Genomic DNA, 13345 nt, shown 5'->3' on the forward strand with positions numbered 1-13345 from the left:
CTGCCAGCAGAGATGAAAAGAAGGACAAGCTGAGTTCACAAGAATCAAGGGAAAGTGAAGAGTGCACACAGCATTATCCACGTCCTCAAGGAGCAGCCTGAGCTGAGCAGGGAGGACTGAGAGAGTAACTTACTCCACAGTGAACCTGTGCACCTGCCGAGGAGATCCACAGCATGGATCAGGGTTCGTTTGCACTGCTGGGAGCACCAATTCCAAAAGGAGGAGGAGGAGACCCTGAGGCTCTGTGCTGGACCCTGCTGTTTGCACCTGCAGCTGCCCCCACAGCAGATGCCCCAAGTAAGCGTGAGCTTAGAGGGAGAAAGAATGTTTGGAGAAGGGATGGAGATGTCCATTCTTTTCTTCACCAGTTTTGCCCTGAGGTCAGGAGGGGGCAGGGTAAGGGAACCCTTCCATCTGAAGCAGAGATACTAGTAATATTCTTCCACATTTACACTTGGAAAGACTTTACACACAGTATTTCTTAAGTATTTGTGAGGGTTTATTTTTCCTCATGCTTTGTGAACAACTTGGAGTTCAGCTATCAGTAAGATTTACCTGAGGACATCAAAGCAGTGGGAAGAAGAATCCAAGTGGATACTTTCAACAAAGTGTGGGGCTCTTCTCAATTAGGTGTTGTGGCAGACCAGAGGATGGGAGGGGAGGCCAAGGGCATCTCTTCCTAATGACAGTGAACCCCTGAGAGGAATCACTGTGGAGAGGTGAGATTTCCTCAGAGTCACCAGAGGTCTGGATCAAAGGGCGTGGATAATGTAGGGCGGGCACGTCCTTAAGGAAGGGGATTTGCTACATCTTGGGAGAAAGCAGAGTATCTCTGAGAGCACATTTGGGAAGGAATGTAGTTGAAAAGGTGGAAGATTTGCAACCACTTTTATTCAATCAGTGAACAAATGTCACTGAGACCCTACTCGCAGCTTGATTCGGTGCCAGGAGACATGAACACAGAGATGATTAAAGGGTATTCCAACTTTCCTGGAGCTCTCAGTCCAGCGACCAAAAAGTCATGAGAAGTGTAATGGGGGTGGATTCACTGGAGGAAGTGACCCGTGCTGCCTAGGGATGACCTCAGTGTTTCTCGTGGCCGCCCTTCTTTCTTTATCAACAGCTGGTGACCAATCCAGGTCCAACAACTGTGGCTCTCAGCCAGATTTCATCCTCTCATGATACAACTAACATCTGCAATCTATGTTGGCTCAAAGTAGCCAACACTGCCAACGTTTCCAGAGGAAACTGCTGATGTCTGTCTCTACTGTCTATGTCCTGGTCAGTAGGAGAAAGGAACAGACAAATTGAATAAGTCTTATAGTTTCATCATGTCATAACAATCAGGGACTATCTGTCTTCTCTTACAAAAGGCAATGCCTTCTAGACTTCAAATTCTCTCCCCATTTCAAAGACAATTTAAATATTGGTCATATTCCTAGAATTTTAGAACTTGGTGCTTTACCCTTACATTTCAGATCCAGTAAGCAAAGTAAAGGAGTAAAGCAACTTCCAAGTTTGCAGTGAGAATGTAGTGGGGTCTAGCAGTAAAATCCTGGCTTTCACGTGCCTGATATCTCTTTAGTGCTCTTAGAAACAGAATAATCTAACACTCCTTGAGTCACTCCTCTATCCCATCATGTTGTACAAAATATAATATCTCTGCTCATCTAGATGACTTGGATCCTAAATTAGCTGAGTTCCACGAATGCATTTACAAAGCCCCTGTGGGTAAAGCACTGTGCTAATTCTACTGTGGGATACGAATGAGGGTACACATTCCTTACTGAAGAAAGTGTGAAGATGACTGTTCCCAGCTCAGCCTAGGTATCTCTCTGTAGGTAGAATAACAACAGCAGACACCAATAGGTTCCACCTGCTGAAAGGGAAGATGAGGATGAGGTGCAATGACTCAGCTCAGTGTCCTCAACTCAATGAAGTCCACTGGCTTGTTTTCAGTTTCCTCTCCCCTGCCTTGCTTGGAAACTCTCTCCAGGTGGTAAACTGGAGCAAATGTAGGCTCATCTGCTTGTTTCTCATCTCTCAGGATCACTCACTGACCTTTACTGCCTGTTGGCCAGTCTTTTGAAAATCTCTGTCTCATCTATTTTGTCCAGTTTATTGTTGTTGCTTTCTTTTGCTGTTTCAAGTGGGAGAGTAAATCCAGTTTCTGTTAGTGTGTATTCGTGTGGCACCCCCTTTATAAAATCACAGTTGGAAAATATCTATCAAGATCCTGAAAAGAAACTTTTCCAAAATAAAAAGCACAGTCACAACCAGGGTAAGACTGTGAACGAAGGAAAACCCTTAAACTTGACTGATAAGGAGCTAATATCCAAATATATAAACAGTTTGTAGGACTCAACATCAACAAACCCCAAACAACCCAATTAACAAATGGGCAGAAAACCTGAGCAGACGTTTTCCCAAAGAGGACATACAGATGGCCAACAGGAAAAAAGCTCAACATCAACTATCATCAGGGAAATGCAAATCAAACTCACAGTGTGATGTCACCTCACACCTATCAGAATGGCTATCATCAAAAAGAACACAAATAACAAACACTGGCCAGGATGGGGAGAAAAGGGAACCTTGACACATGGTTAGTGGGCACAGAATTATCACATAACCCAACAATTCCAGTGCTGGGTATGCATCCAAAAAAACCCCAAAACACTAATTTGAAAAGATACATGCACCCCAGTTTTCATAGCAGGTTTATTTAGAATTGTCAAGATAGGGAGGCAATCTATGTGTCCATCAACAGATGAATGGATACAGAATATGAGGTATATGTAGTAAATGGAATACTTCTCAGTCTTAAAAAAATCAATGAAGTTTTGCCATTTGCAACAGTATGGATGGACTTGAAGAGTACTGTGCCAAGTGTAAGAAGTCAGACATCACTTATATGTGGAATCCTCAAAAATACCACAAATTAGTGAATAAAACTAAACAGAAACAGACTCACAGATATAGAGAACAAACTAGCGGTTACCAGAGGGGAGCGGGGAGGGGGAGGGGGAGGGGCAACCTAGGGATCGGGATGAAGAGGTACAAACTATTATGAATAAAATAAGCTACAAGGGTATATTATTCAACACCGGGAAGATACTCAATAGGTTATAATACATATAAATGGAATATAACCTTTAAGTTGTGAATCACTATATTGTACATGTGTAAATTATATAATAATGTATACCAACTCTACGACCAAAAACAAAAAGTGTATTTTAAAAGCACCATACCCGTTTTAAGGACAATGCTGGCCTGACTCTATGTTGGGGATTGCAAACCCCATAGCCCCTTGCCCAAAGGCTGAGGGAATGTTCCCTTGAGGTCTGTGGTGAAAACCAGTCCTTTGTGAGTGGAGATGCCTCTTGAAAAGCATGTCACCCTTGATTATTCCTATTCTCCAAAAGGTCCTTCAAAGGAAGGGTGAACGTGACTACAAAGTGGCCCAATGGAAAGTTCCAGCTTTGGGGCTTTCGTGGAGTATCTCTTAGGAAACACTGCTTCCAGGCTGACTTATGTTCCCTGAGGAACCAGGGAGAGACACCAAACATTTCAAATTGGTGGGCTACAACCCAGGCACTGAAAGAGGGGCAGAGATTCCCAGACCCTCTCTCAGGAACCTCATCGGTTGCTCCAAAAGAGACCCCACAAAGTCCTCCACTCACAGGATCTTCCTCCTCTTGGTGGTATAAAATGACCCTGTGCCTTATTTGCTAAGCAGGGGACACAGCGCTAGATACTACTGTTTCTTGGGTGTATTGCCATGCCAGTTATACAAAAGAAAAGAAAGACGGGAAAGCTAGGTGAGGTATTAGAAATATCTGTCCTCCCGGGGCTGCAAGAGGCAGTCACCTGGCCACACAGGTCTCCCTGAGTTTAAGACCTCTGGTGGTGGTTCTGCAGTAAAGGAATAAGCTGGTCCACTTTCTTTCCAGCAGAAAATGGGGAATGGGACTGGTCTGAAATAAAGTATTCTTCATTGGCTGATTAGGGCCTTAATCCTCATCAACTATGATGGTTGTCAATTCAGTCTGGCCCTGGAAAGGAATACAGCATTTTTCCCCAAAACAAACTTAGAAGGGGAGTAGGAAGGTTTATCTTCCAGGAAAATGTATCTAGGAAATGCTCCCCAAGAATTTGCCCAAACTACTGAATATATTTACAGTGGTCTGTTATTAACCATTACCTGTCAGGAGAGTGTGCAAACACTGTCCCCCATTACCACAAATTGTGCAGTCGAGTTTCCTAAATTTGGAGAAATCAAAGGGCTCAATACATCCGGAGTGCAACGGATAAGCCTTTTTTTTTTGGAAAACCATCTTCCTGATCATGGGATCTCCCCTGCGCCTGTACCACAACAATGCAAGATACCAATAATAGAAGAAATTGTGTGAGAGAGAACAGAGCATATGTGAGAACTCTCTATCTGCTCAATTTGTCTGTAAACCTAAAACTGTTCTAACAAGTAATGTCATAAATTTTTTAAAAAATGTAATGATGCAACACCCTCAAATCAAAGTGTTGCTGGCATCCTATAACTGCATAGTTAATACTAGCCCTTGAGGTGCACCAACCTGGAGTCTGACCAGGCCTATGCCATCAGCCTCTGCAGCCTGGCAGTTCCCCTGGAATCTGGCTGTGGAAACATGTAGGTCAAGGTGGCCGCAGAGCTCCATATGGTGCAGAGAGAACCCTGGAATGTGGTGACCGCGGGGAGAAACCATCGGAGGGCCGAGGTCGGTGAAGATCCAGGACGACTCAGATTCAGCAGCTGCCCCACCCGCGGCCACAGAGCAAAGGACAGGGAGGACAGGAACTGAGAGCTACCGGATGAGGTCGCTGCCTGAAAGATAAAAGCAGCTCAGGAGGCTTTGGTCAATTTTGAGAATGGGAAGCAGGAAAATGAGTTGAAGTACGACTCGAATGTTCCGTGGTGGCTTGAGCCACCAGTCTTCCAGGTAACAGCACGCTCGCATACTGTACTCACAGAGCCGCATTACACACTCTTCTGCTGTTGCCACGGGGTGAGAACGTGCCCCCCAACCCCTCCCTCCGGTTCTGAAAACACACTCAGACTGGCCACTCAGGACACGCTGTTCTCACATGGGGCACATGAGGGCCTTGATACCAGGGAGTGGGCCAGGCCGCCTGCTCCTCGCCGCCTCGGGAGCCTCCGCTCAGGTGACAGGGGACCGCCACAGCCTCTGGGGCTGCAGCCCGCCCTGTGCCCCTCTTCCCTGCGCGTCCCCCTCCGCCGAATGCGAGGCTGGGACAGGCTTTCAAAAGTGGCCGACGTTCAAAACTTTAAAACTGGCCGCTGAGCCATATAAACGTCCGGAGGCTGGAAACGTCGACGGGGAGCCCGTGGGCCGCGCTGAGCTCCGCTCCCAGGACCCAGCGGCCGCCTCAGTCTCGGGGACGCGGGTGGGCGGAGAGGGGGTGAACCCGGAAAGCGGAGGAGGAGCACGAAGGGGAGGGAGGAAAGAGCCCAGAAGAAACACTGTCAGCTGCTCACACCCGACCTCACCCCTCAGGGCGCCAGCGGCCTGGGTGCTCGCGGTGCGACGGGTGGGGCCGCGGCCGCTTCGGCTCCCATCCGGTTCCCAACAGAGAGAGGACGCGCCGTCCCCCGACGAAGCCGGCAGCGCCCCGCGCGTCTACCCTTGCACCTGGGTCCCAGGGAGGGGACACCCCACGACGTGCCTAGCCCTGTCCTGAGGATGTTCAGAGCTGCCAGGGCAGCGGCGAGAGGACAACTGCAAAGAAGGGGAAAGGAAGTTTGGGGGTTTTTTGGCGTTTGGGTTTTTTTTTCTGGCGGGAATTTTACCTCAGGGCAGAAAACTCTAGAAATGCCGGCAGAGCAGGCGCATTTGGGGGAGGCCGCCAAGCCGTCCCCTGTCGCTCCTCCCGAATGGACTTCGTGTCTTTCCACGACGTACAAACCTGAGGGCAGGCGAGTCAGGCGCCTCCTGGCGTCGCGGAGGAAGCGGGCTCGGGGCGGGGGGACGAGAGCGCCCGGCGGGAGGCGGGTGCTGGGCCCGCGGGGCTGCGCGCGGCCTGGCTCCGCGGCGGGAGGGGCGGGCCTGCGGCGGTTCCATGGTGTCATGGTGAGCACTCTGGACTCTGAATCCAGCGATCCGAGTTCGAGTCTCGGTGGGACCTTTCCCTTTAGGCCGCGCCGGCGTCTTTTACTCCCGCAGCCAGAACTCAGTCTCCTGCCGAAGCCCGCGTTCCTCCGGCTCCTGTTCCTGCCACCGCAGGCACCTCGCAGCCGCGTCCCTGACCTCTGCCGGCTCCTTCTCCAGAAAACCGGCTTCTCCGACCTGCGCGGTCCACATGGGCAGGTGGCGCGCAGGTGGGGGACGAGCCCGGGCTGTCCCCGCTGGCCCCGGGCGGTCAGCCCGTCTCTGGCCATCGGAGGCCCGGTCCCGCCGCCAAGCGGCGCAGCGACCGAGCCAGTGCCACCCCGCCGTCGGGGCCCCCTGGGTCTCGGAGGTAAAAGGCAGAGGCTGCGCCGCCTGAGTCCTGCCCCGCGAGGGGGCGTCACACCGCAGGCGTAACTGCGCGCTTGTCCCTGTGAGTCAGGGGTCGCTGTGGGGGGCTGTGATGTCGCTGGTCAGACAGGGTGACAGCCTCTTATGGTTCCAGACCTGAATGGGTAGTGCTGTATTTAGGTGCCTATTCTATTCTGAAGTTTGATTGATCCTATTCCACTGTGTTCCGATTTTATTCAGAATTTCTAGCTCCTAAGTCTCCATTGGACACGAAAAGCCGCTGTTAGGCTGAGATTTCAATCTTGACCCCAGGAAGTCCCGTGCTTTCATCCCAAGCTCAGCCAGAAAGAGGAGAAAGGCCAAGGATTCCAGTGTCTGGGGAGACCAGGGCTCCCTGACCCCTCTCCACCCAGGCCTTTGAGACACTTGCAGAGCTTATCATCAAGGCTAGCCTGTAGCGAATATACTTTGTTTGGTTAGATTTGGGTGGAAACCAGATTTAATTTTTTATCATTATAAACTTAAATTCCTTTTTCAAATGTTGCCTCTGGATATGGAAAACACAATGTAACAAATAAACCTTTTGTGCAAGGCCTTCTGTGGAACAGCCACATGGATAAGAACTACCCGAAGAGAGTATAAAACATAATAATTTATGTGTACCCCAGAACAGTGACAAAATTTTAACACCTGCTTTCGTCAATTGTGTTATGATTGGCATTGTTGGGTATTTCTTTATTCTTTTGTCAATATAGTGTGGGAAAAAGCAAAGGAGGCGGTATAAGATATTGTATTTCTATTACTCCCAGTGCCCTTAAAAACAAAACTAGTGGTATTAGAGAAAAGAGTCTCAGTTGAAAGACAGACATTCAATCAAAGCCTGTAGTTCTGAGTTTGAATTGTGAATGTGAATATATGTGAATGCATGAACACATACAAATATGAGTATGTATTTGCTAGCTCTGTCCACTGCAAAGGTCTAGAATTCAACCACTTCCATTGAGTGTCTTTAGGTTACACAATTTGATTTGGGAATAATGTTTTTCACAGAAAGGAATCAGAGATTTTGAGAGATATGACTGAGTCCCAGTCAGGGGCAGATGAGACAGAAGCACCTTGTCATAGTGATATCTACAAAGGTCTCAAAGACTATTAAAATCTTATGAAAAGGAGAAAGGAGCCAGCTTAAAGGCACATTCACTGCTGAAAGAGAGGATCATTGGAGTATCAGTAAGGACTCTATTGCAATGAATTGAAATACTTCAATGTGTTTGAAACTTTGATTTCATATTAGCACAGGGGGAAAAAAAAGAAATAAAAGAAACTAGTTGGTGACCATGGAGGATGCTTGGGGAATTGCTCATTAAGCTGCAGTTTTCTTTACAGAGGGAACCACTAAGTAACTAAACAGTATTTAGTACTAAGGGGAAGTTTTTTTTTTATGCAAGTGTACCAGCTAGATAACACATGGCCATGGAATATCACCGTTTTGCTCCACATAACTAGTTAACAGATCTAGGCCTTGAACTCCAAGGGCTGCTAACATTATTTGAGGAAACACACAGGAGTTGATGTGCCTCCTGATCAGAGAGCACACACCACTTCTGAGGTGCCCTTGCCAGGATACCAAACACAATCTCCTCTGCCTCTGTATCTACTGTGTCCAAAATAGGGGCCACTAGACACATATGGCTATTGAATACCTAGAATGTGGCTAGGACGACTAAGGAACTGGATTTTAGTTATATTTAATTTATAATTCATGTGAATGTAAACTTAAAGGCTGAAGATATGCACAACATTTTTCTATTAAGCACAACTTTAAAGCTTTGGTAGAATTATGTTTCCCTTAATGTGCAGCATTAATTAGCTGTGTAGAAGATAATATTTGTATTATTGTGTGCTTATACTTTTCAGTTTTCAATGTGGTTACTTGGAAAATTGAAATTACATATGTGGTTTGCAATTTCATTATATTCCAGCACTGCTTTAGATTCTACCACCAAAAAGAAAGTATGGAGGACGGAAGAATTTATTAAAGTACACCCAGTTATACAATTTACATTGTGGGAATGCTACAGAACAAACAACTCCATTTCTTCAACAAATGAATGATTTAAGAAAGGAAAAGAAAAGGACAGCAAGAGACCAAGAGAGCTGGAGCAAGAGTGAGAGGGAAGGAAGCAAGGAAAGCAGAGGGGGAGGGACAACGGGAGGGAGGGAGGAAGGAAGAGGCAGGGGAAGAAAGGAAGGGAGGGAGGGAGGAAGAAACCCAGAGTAAATATGTGTGTAAAGACTTCAACACATATCCTACTAATTACAGTTTGTGCATTTTCTTTGGGTCCCAAGAAAGAATAACTTAAAAACAATAATGGGAAATTTGAGCACTCTTTTATGACATTAAAGATGCTGAATTAATTTATGAACAATTATAATGCTATGATGAGAATACTTTCAAAAAGAGTCCTCATTTACGGAAACATACTGGCAAAATGACAGACGAAATATAATATCTGAGATTTGCTTTACAGAATATAGGGAAAGGTAAGTGGGTGGCTTGTAGTAAAACAAGTGCAGCCATAAGCTGATATTTGTTGGTCGTGGCTAACAGAGATGGGGATGTTCTTATATAATTCTATTTTGTGTACTATTGAAAACCTGCATTTGATAAAGAATGATAGGAGAGCACAGGTCCACCTAGGATAATGGCAGCAGGAACTCTCCACGTGCATTTCAGAGGGCTAGGGACTAACAGAGAGAGTCAAGGACACCAGTCATAACCCTGCCCCAACCAAGGGCCAGAGGACACCGTGGACTCCAGTTGGTTTGTATTTAGCCCGGTGTGGGAGCCACACAGAAGTAGAGGAACCGGCAAAGACTCTGCACATAGAGGAGCACAAAGATAATTGACACACATCAGGGATCGATAAGGGCTGGTAAAATTTTAGAGAAAGCATCATAGAATAAGATATTCATACACTCTCAAAGCACCACTAATCAAATTACTGATTATAGACAGCAAACATGTCTTTCCAATGAATGGATCTCATGAAGCCCTGCACAACAACGTGTCCAATGCTAAAATGACAATAGTGGTGACAGGCAAAGTGGACACTCTCAGCCTCCAAAGGGGCTGTGCTAGGAAGCACACAGCATGCACTAGGTGGTGTTCTAGGCAAAAAGGTTTCCCCTGAATTTAATCATGAGGAAATGATCAGACAATGGCAAACTGTAGGCCTTTGAGCCAGACAACTGACCTGTCCTCTGCAAACAAGTCAATGCCACCACCATTGAAGACAGCTACCGAAGCAGCACAATCTTTTTAGGCCTTTGGAACCCAAAACATCTCTTCTCCTTTTTGTTGTCTTAGTTGTGGAGACATTGACTGTTTGAAGAAAGACTGGCCAGGTGTCTTGCTCAGTGGCCTAAATTCTGCAGTTGTCTGATCACTACCTTGTAATGAAACTCAGGCTAAACATTTTCAGCAAGAACACTGCATAGTTAATGCCAACTACTCCTGGTCCAGTCCATCTAGTGGCAAAGAATGACCAGGTTGACATGTTGCCTTCTTCCAGTTGCTCCTGATGCTGGTGTGTGGAGGAGGCATATTGAGAGGAACAAGAGTTAAGGTCTCTCCAAACTGTGTGTCCATCAAAGCATTGGTCTCCTTAGTGACTGATCACACTTGGAGGCTGATGGCTGGGATTTCTTCCATCAAATCTGTCTTTTGGAGTGTGGAAAGTGGTTGTTGGTTGGGATGTCGATTCTCAGGAAAGGATCCCTCCAATATTCTGTTGAGGCTTGAACTTGACTTGCTGTTGTAGATTTTTTTCATCAAATGGAAAAGGTACATTTTATAATATGGATTCATCCAAACTGGCAATATCTTTTCTTAGTTCCTAGGGAAACTGGTATCTGCAAAAGACAGAGGGAGAGAGAGAGATGACACGGGAGTTTTCCTAGGTCCTGCTGATACCTGAGCCTGGAGGGATGGCTGCATGATGACAGAGGCCCGGGCAGGCTGAGCTCCTGTTGACAGGAGGAGCTGAAGGGGGAGCCACAGGTTGGCTGAAGGGGAAAGTGAGATGCATAAGTTAGCAGAAATAGCTCCTGAAATTTTCATCCAGCCTGTGGAGCAGAATCTAGGGAACCCTGTCCTCACCCCACCAGTGCTTGGTCATATTGCAGCTCAAGCTGCTGCAGAGCCTTAGCCAGCTTCCTACCACCCAATCCGCAGCAGCCACTTTACTCTTGAACCCCTTCATCTGAATCGAATGATGACATTCTCACATGTACCAGGGATGGATGTACTTAGCATCCCTCGTACACATTCAGAAACGGACTGCTATGGGAGCAGAGATGCTTGCTGGAGAAATACACTCTCTTCTACCTCTACATCCCTGCCTTCTGAGGAGGAGGGACCGGCTACAGGGAGAGCCCTGCAATATGAGAGCCAACAGGGACCTCAGAAGGTATCCAAGTCCAGTTCCACCTTTTACAGATGAGGAGCTCTGGTGCCAAGGAACTAAGGACTAACTAAAACCACGTGGCCTGTGGTTGCCAACCCTGGTCTAGAACCCAGGCCACAGGCCCTTTCCATACACTTGGGGGAACAGAGAGGAGAGGCTCCCATGTGGAGGTGTCAGCAATTAATAGAGGCTGTTTGGTCACCCTCCTGGACAGGGATCAGGCTCTACAGAGAAATCCTGCTCCAGAGGGGCTGAGGAAAGAATGGAAACAGGGAGAACTCAAAATGAAATTAGCAAAATGAGAGCAGGGAGTGTAACGGCGGCCCAACCCCTTTGCATCCCATGGACACCAACAGTCTATGAAGGTGATTTCATGCTGGATCCCCCGAGAGCATTGCTAGAAACGTTCTCAACCTCTAGACAAACACAACTCTGAAGTGAAAGGGAAAAAGCATTAGTTTTAGTTATACTAGATTCTCATCACTGTTTTCTCTAACTTTGCCCAAAGAAAGAGTCTCTCCTAGTATTTTACACTAGTGTATAGACGGGCATGAAAAAGGATACACATAGGAGAATGAGGCCTAAGATTCATTATGGGGCTTTTGCATAAAGAAAGAATTTAATTAAAAAACGCATTTGTTGAATCTGCAGTTCTGAGCCAATTAGTAGGCTGTGAAATCCATTTAGTAACTAGTGAACTGCAAGTTGCATTTTAACAGTAGAAATGAAAACACTCCAGTTCATTATTGTGGTAAGGGGAGGTACTATTTTATACTGTGGGTTTCTATGTAATGTGTATTTTTTATTGTATCTTGTACTATAAAAATTGTAAAAAACATTGGATCCAAACAGAGAGATTATATATCGAACCTACGTATCTATCTTTTTTCTCTTTGCTCTGAGCTATACAAATAGTTCTGTTGACAGAAGAATGCTAATTCCCTTAATGGCTGATCTTCAGCTTTTCTATGAAGTAGCCACACGATGGACACTGCCATACTGGTTACTGACGTCCTACCAGATCCATAGTCCTTCTAATCCCTAGACGCATATTAGCAGAGCTTTTAAAAATACTGATACCCAAACCTCACCACAGAACTTTACAATCAGAATTTGAAGAGATTGGGTTAAGGCATTCAAGTTAGATCAAAACTCACCCACTTCTTGTTTTCTAACTGCATGATTGAGAACTACTCACTAGACCTACACTGTTTCATACCATTCTTTTTCTTCTCTCCATCTAGTCCACCATGGACTTCTTTCCCACTGGCCCTAAAGCTTTTTTGGCCTTTCTCCGACATTCCCATATAAATAACTTGCCTTCTCAATTAGATTTGTCTGAAGCAATGATTAGCTTATATTCTTGTGTATCTAACTGGGTCTTCATACATCTGGCCCAAAGGTAATTCACTCCAATGCTCTCCTCCATTCCCTGGCCTCAGATTCCAACTCAGTTCATTTTTCTGGATTCTTACTGAACATGTAGAAGCAGTCATTTGCAAAAAGGGAGAGGTCTGAATGCCTATGCACCTCACGTCTATGCATTTTGAAAACCTGGCCTCTGCATCTCCTTTTGGCCACTGTCCCTTTAGCATGCCATCTACTGTCCTCCAACTACTGCCAGCTCCAGTGAGTCCCTGGAAGCCCCATGCACATCAGCACAGAACTGCCCACCTGGAGCCGAGGAGAGCCCTGACTCCAGGCCAGTCCAGGACTCCCACCTATGACCCAGGTTCTTATTTAGTTTTTATAATCAGGGCTCTTTTCCTCAGTTTCAGCATTTCTTATTCAGGTGGAGAAGTTGAGGGTTAAGGGCTGTCCGAGGTTGGGTCCTCCAAATCCAACCCACATGCAAGTAATTCATTCAGTCGTGATCCTGGAAGGAAGAGGCAGTGGATTTGGGGGGGATGGGCAAGGAAAGGAAGGTGAAGAAACCAAGAGAATATGTGGTATCAGGCGAAGCATCATGTCTTCAGTGTCTTAAATGATGCTCTTCTGATGAGGAGGACCATGGAGCTGAGCCTCCCTATGGCTGAAAGGAATAGTCAGAGGGAATATCAGGAGAGCAGTTACAGAGACTGAACAGGGTTCAGAGTACAAACAGGAGAAGGAGATGGAAGGGCCTGGCAGGGAGGCAGCCCCCATGGGAAACAGAGCAAAGACCAGACGAGGTAGCATCAGCTCTTGAGGGCACAAAGGAGGAAGAGGAAAATTAGTGTGAGACTGAGCTGTAACCTTAAGTGAAGAGTATAAGGCAGGAGTGCATGGAAGAGCCTCAGGTGTGCTTACCTCTGTACCCTAAGCTTGAAGGCCAGGGAATCTGCATGCTAGTCTCCAGGTGCTGAACAGCAGTTTTCTTCT

At 46.5% G+C, this 13345-nt stretch overlaps 2 non-coding genes across 2 annotated transcripts; one reads left to right on the forward strand and one right to left on the reverse strand.

The window, feature by feature from the left end:
• Nucleotides 1-4211: 4211 nt before the first annotated feature.
• On the reverse strand, nucleotides 4212-4374 carry LOC130841965 (U1 spliceosomal RNA). The gene has a single exon (XR_009050315.1). It is a non-coding gene; the product is annotated as a U1 spliceosomal RNA (small nuclear RNA).
• A 1737-nt stretch (nucleotides 4375-6111) lies between these two features.
• TRNAQ-CUG (transfer RNA glutamine (anticodon CUG)) lies at nucleotides 6112-6183 on the forward strand. Its single transcript has one exon. It is a non-coding gene; the product is annotated as a tRNA-Gln (tRNA).
• Nucleotides 6184-13345: the final 7162 nt, after the last annotated feature.

The sequence above is a fragment of the Hippopotamus amphibius genome, chromosome 1, assembly GCF_030028045.1.
Source record: "Hippopotamus amphibius kiboko isolate mHipAmp2 chromosome 1, mHipAmp2.hap2, whole genome shotgun sequence".
In the NCBI taxonomy this organism is placed as follows: domain Eukaryota; kingdom Metazoa; phylum Chordata; class Mammalia; order Artiodactyla; family Hippopotamidae; genus Hippopotamus; species Hippopotamus amphibius.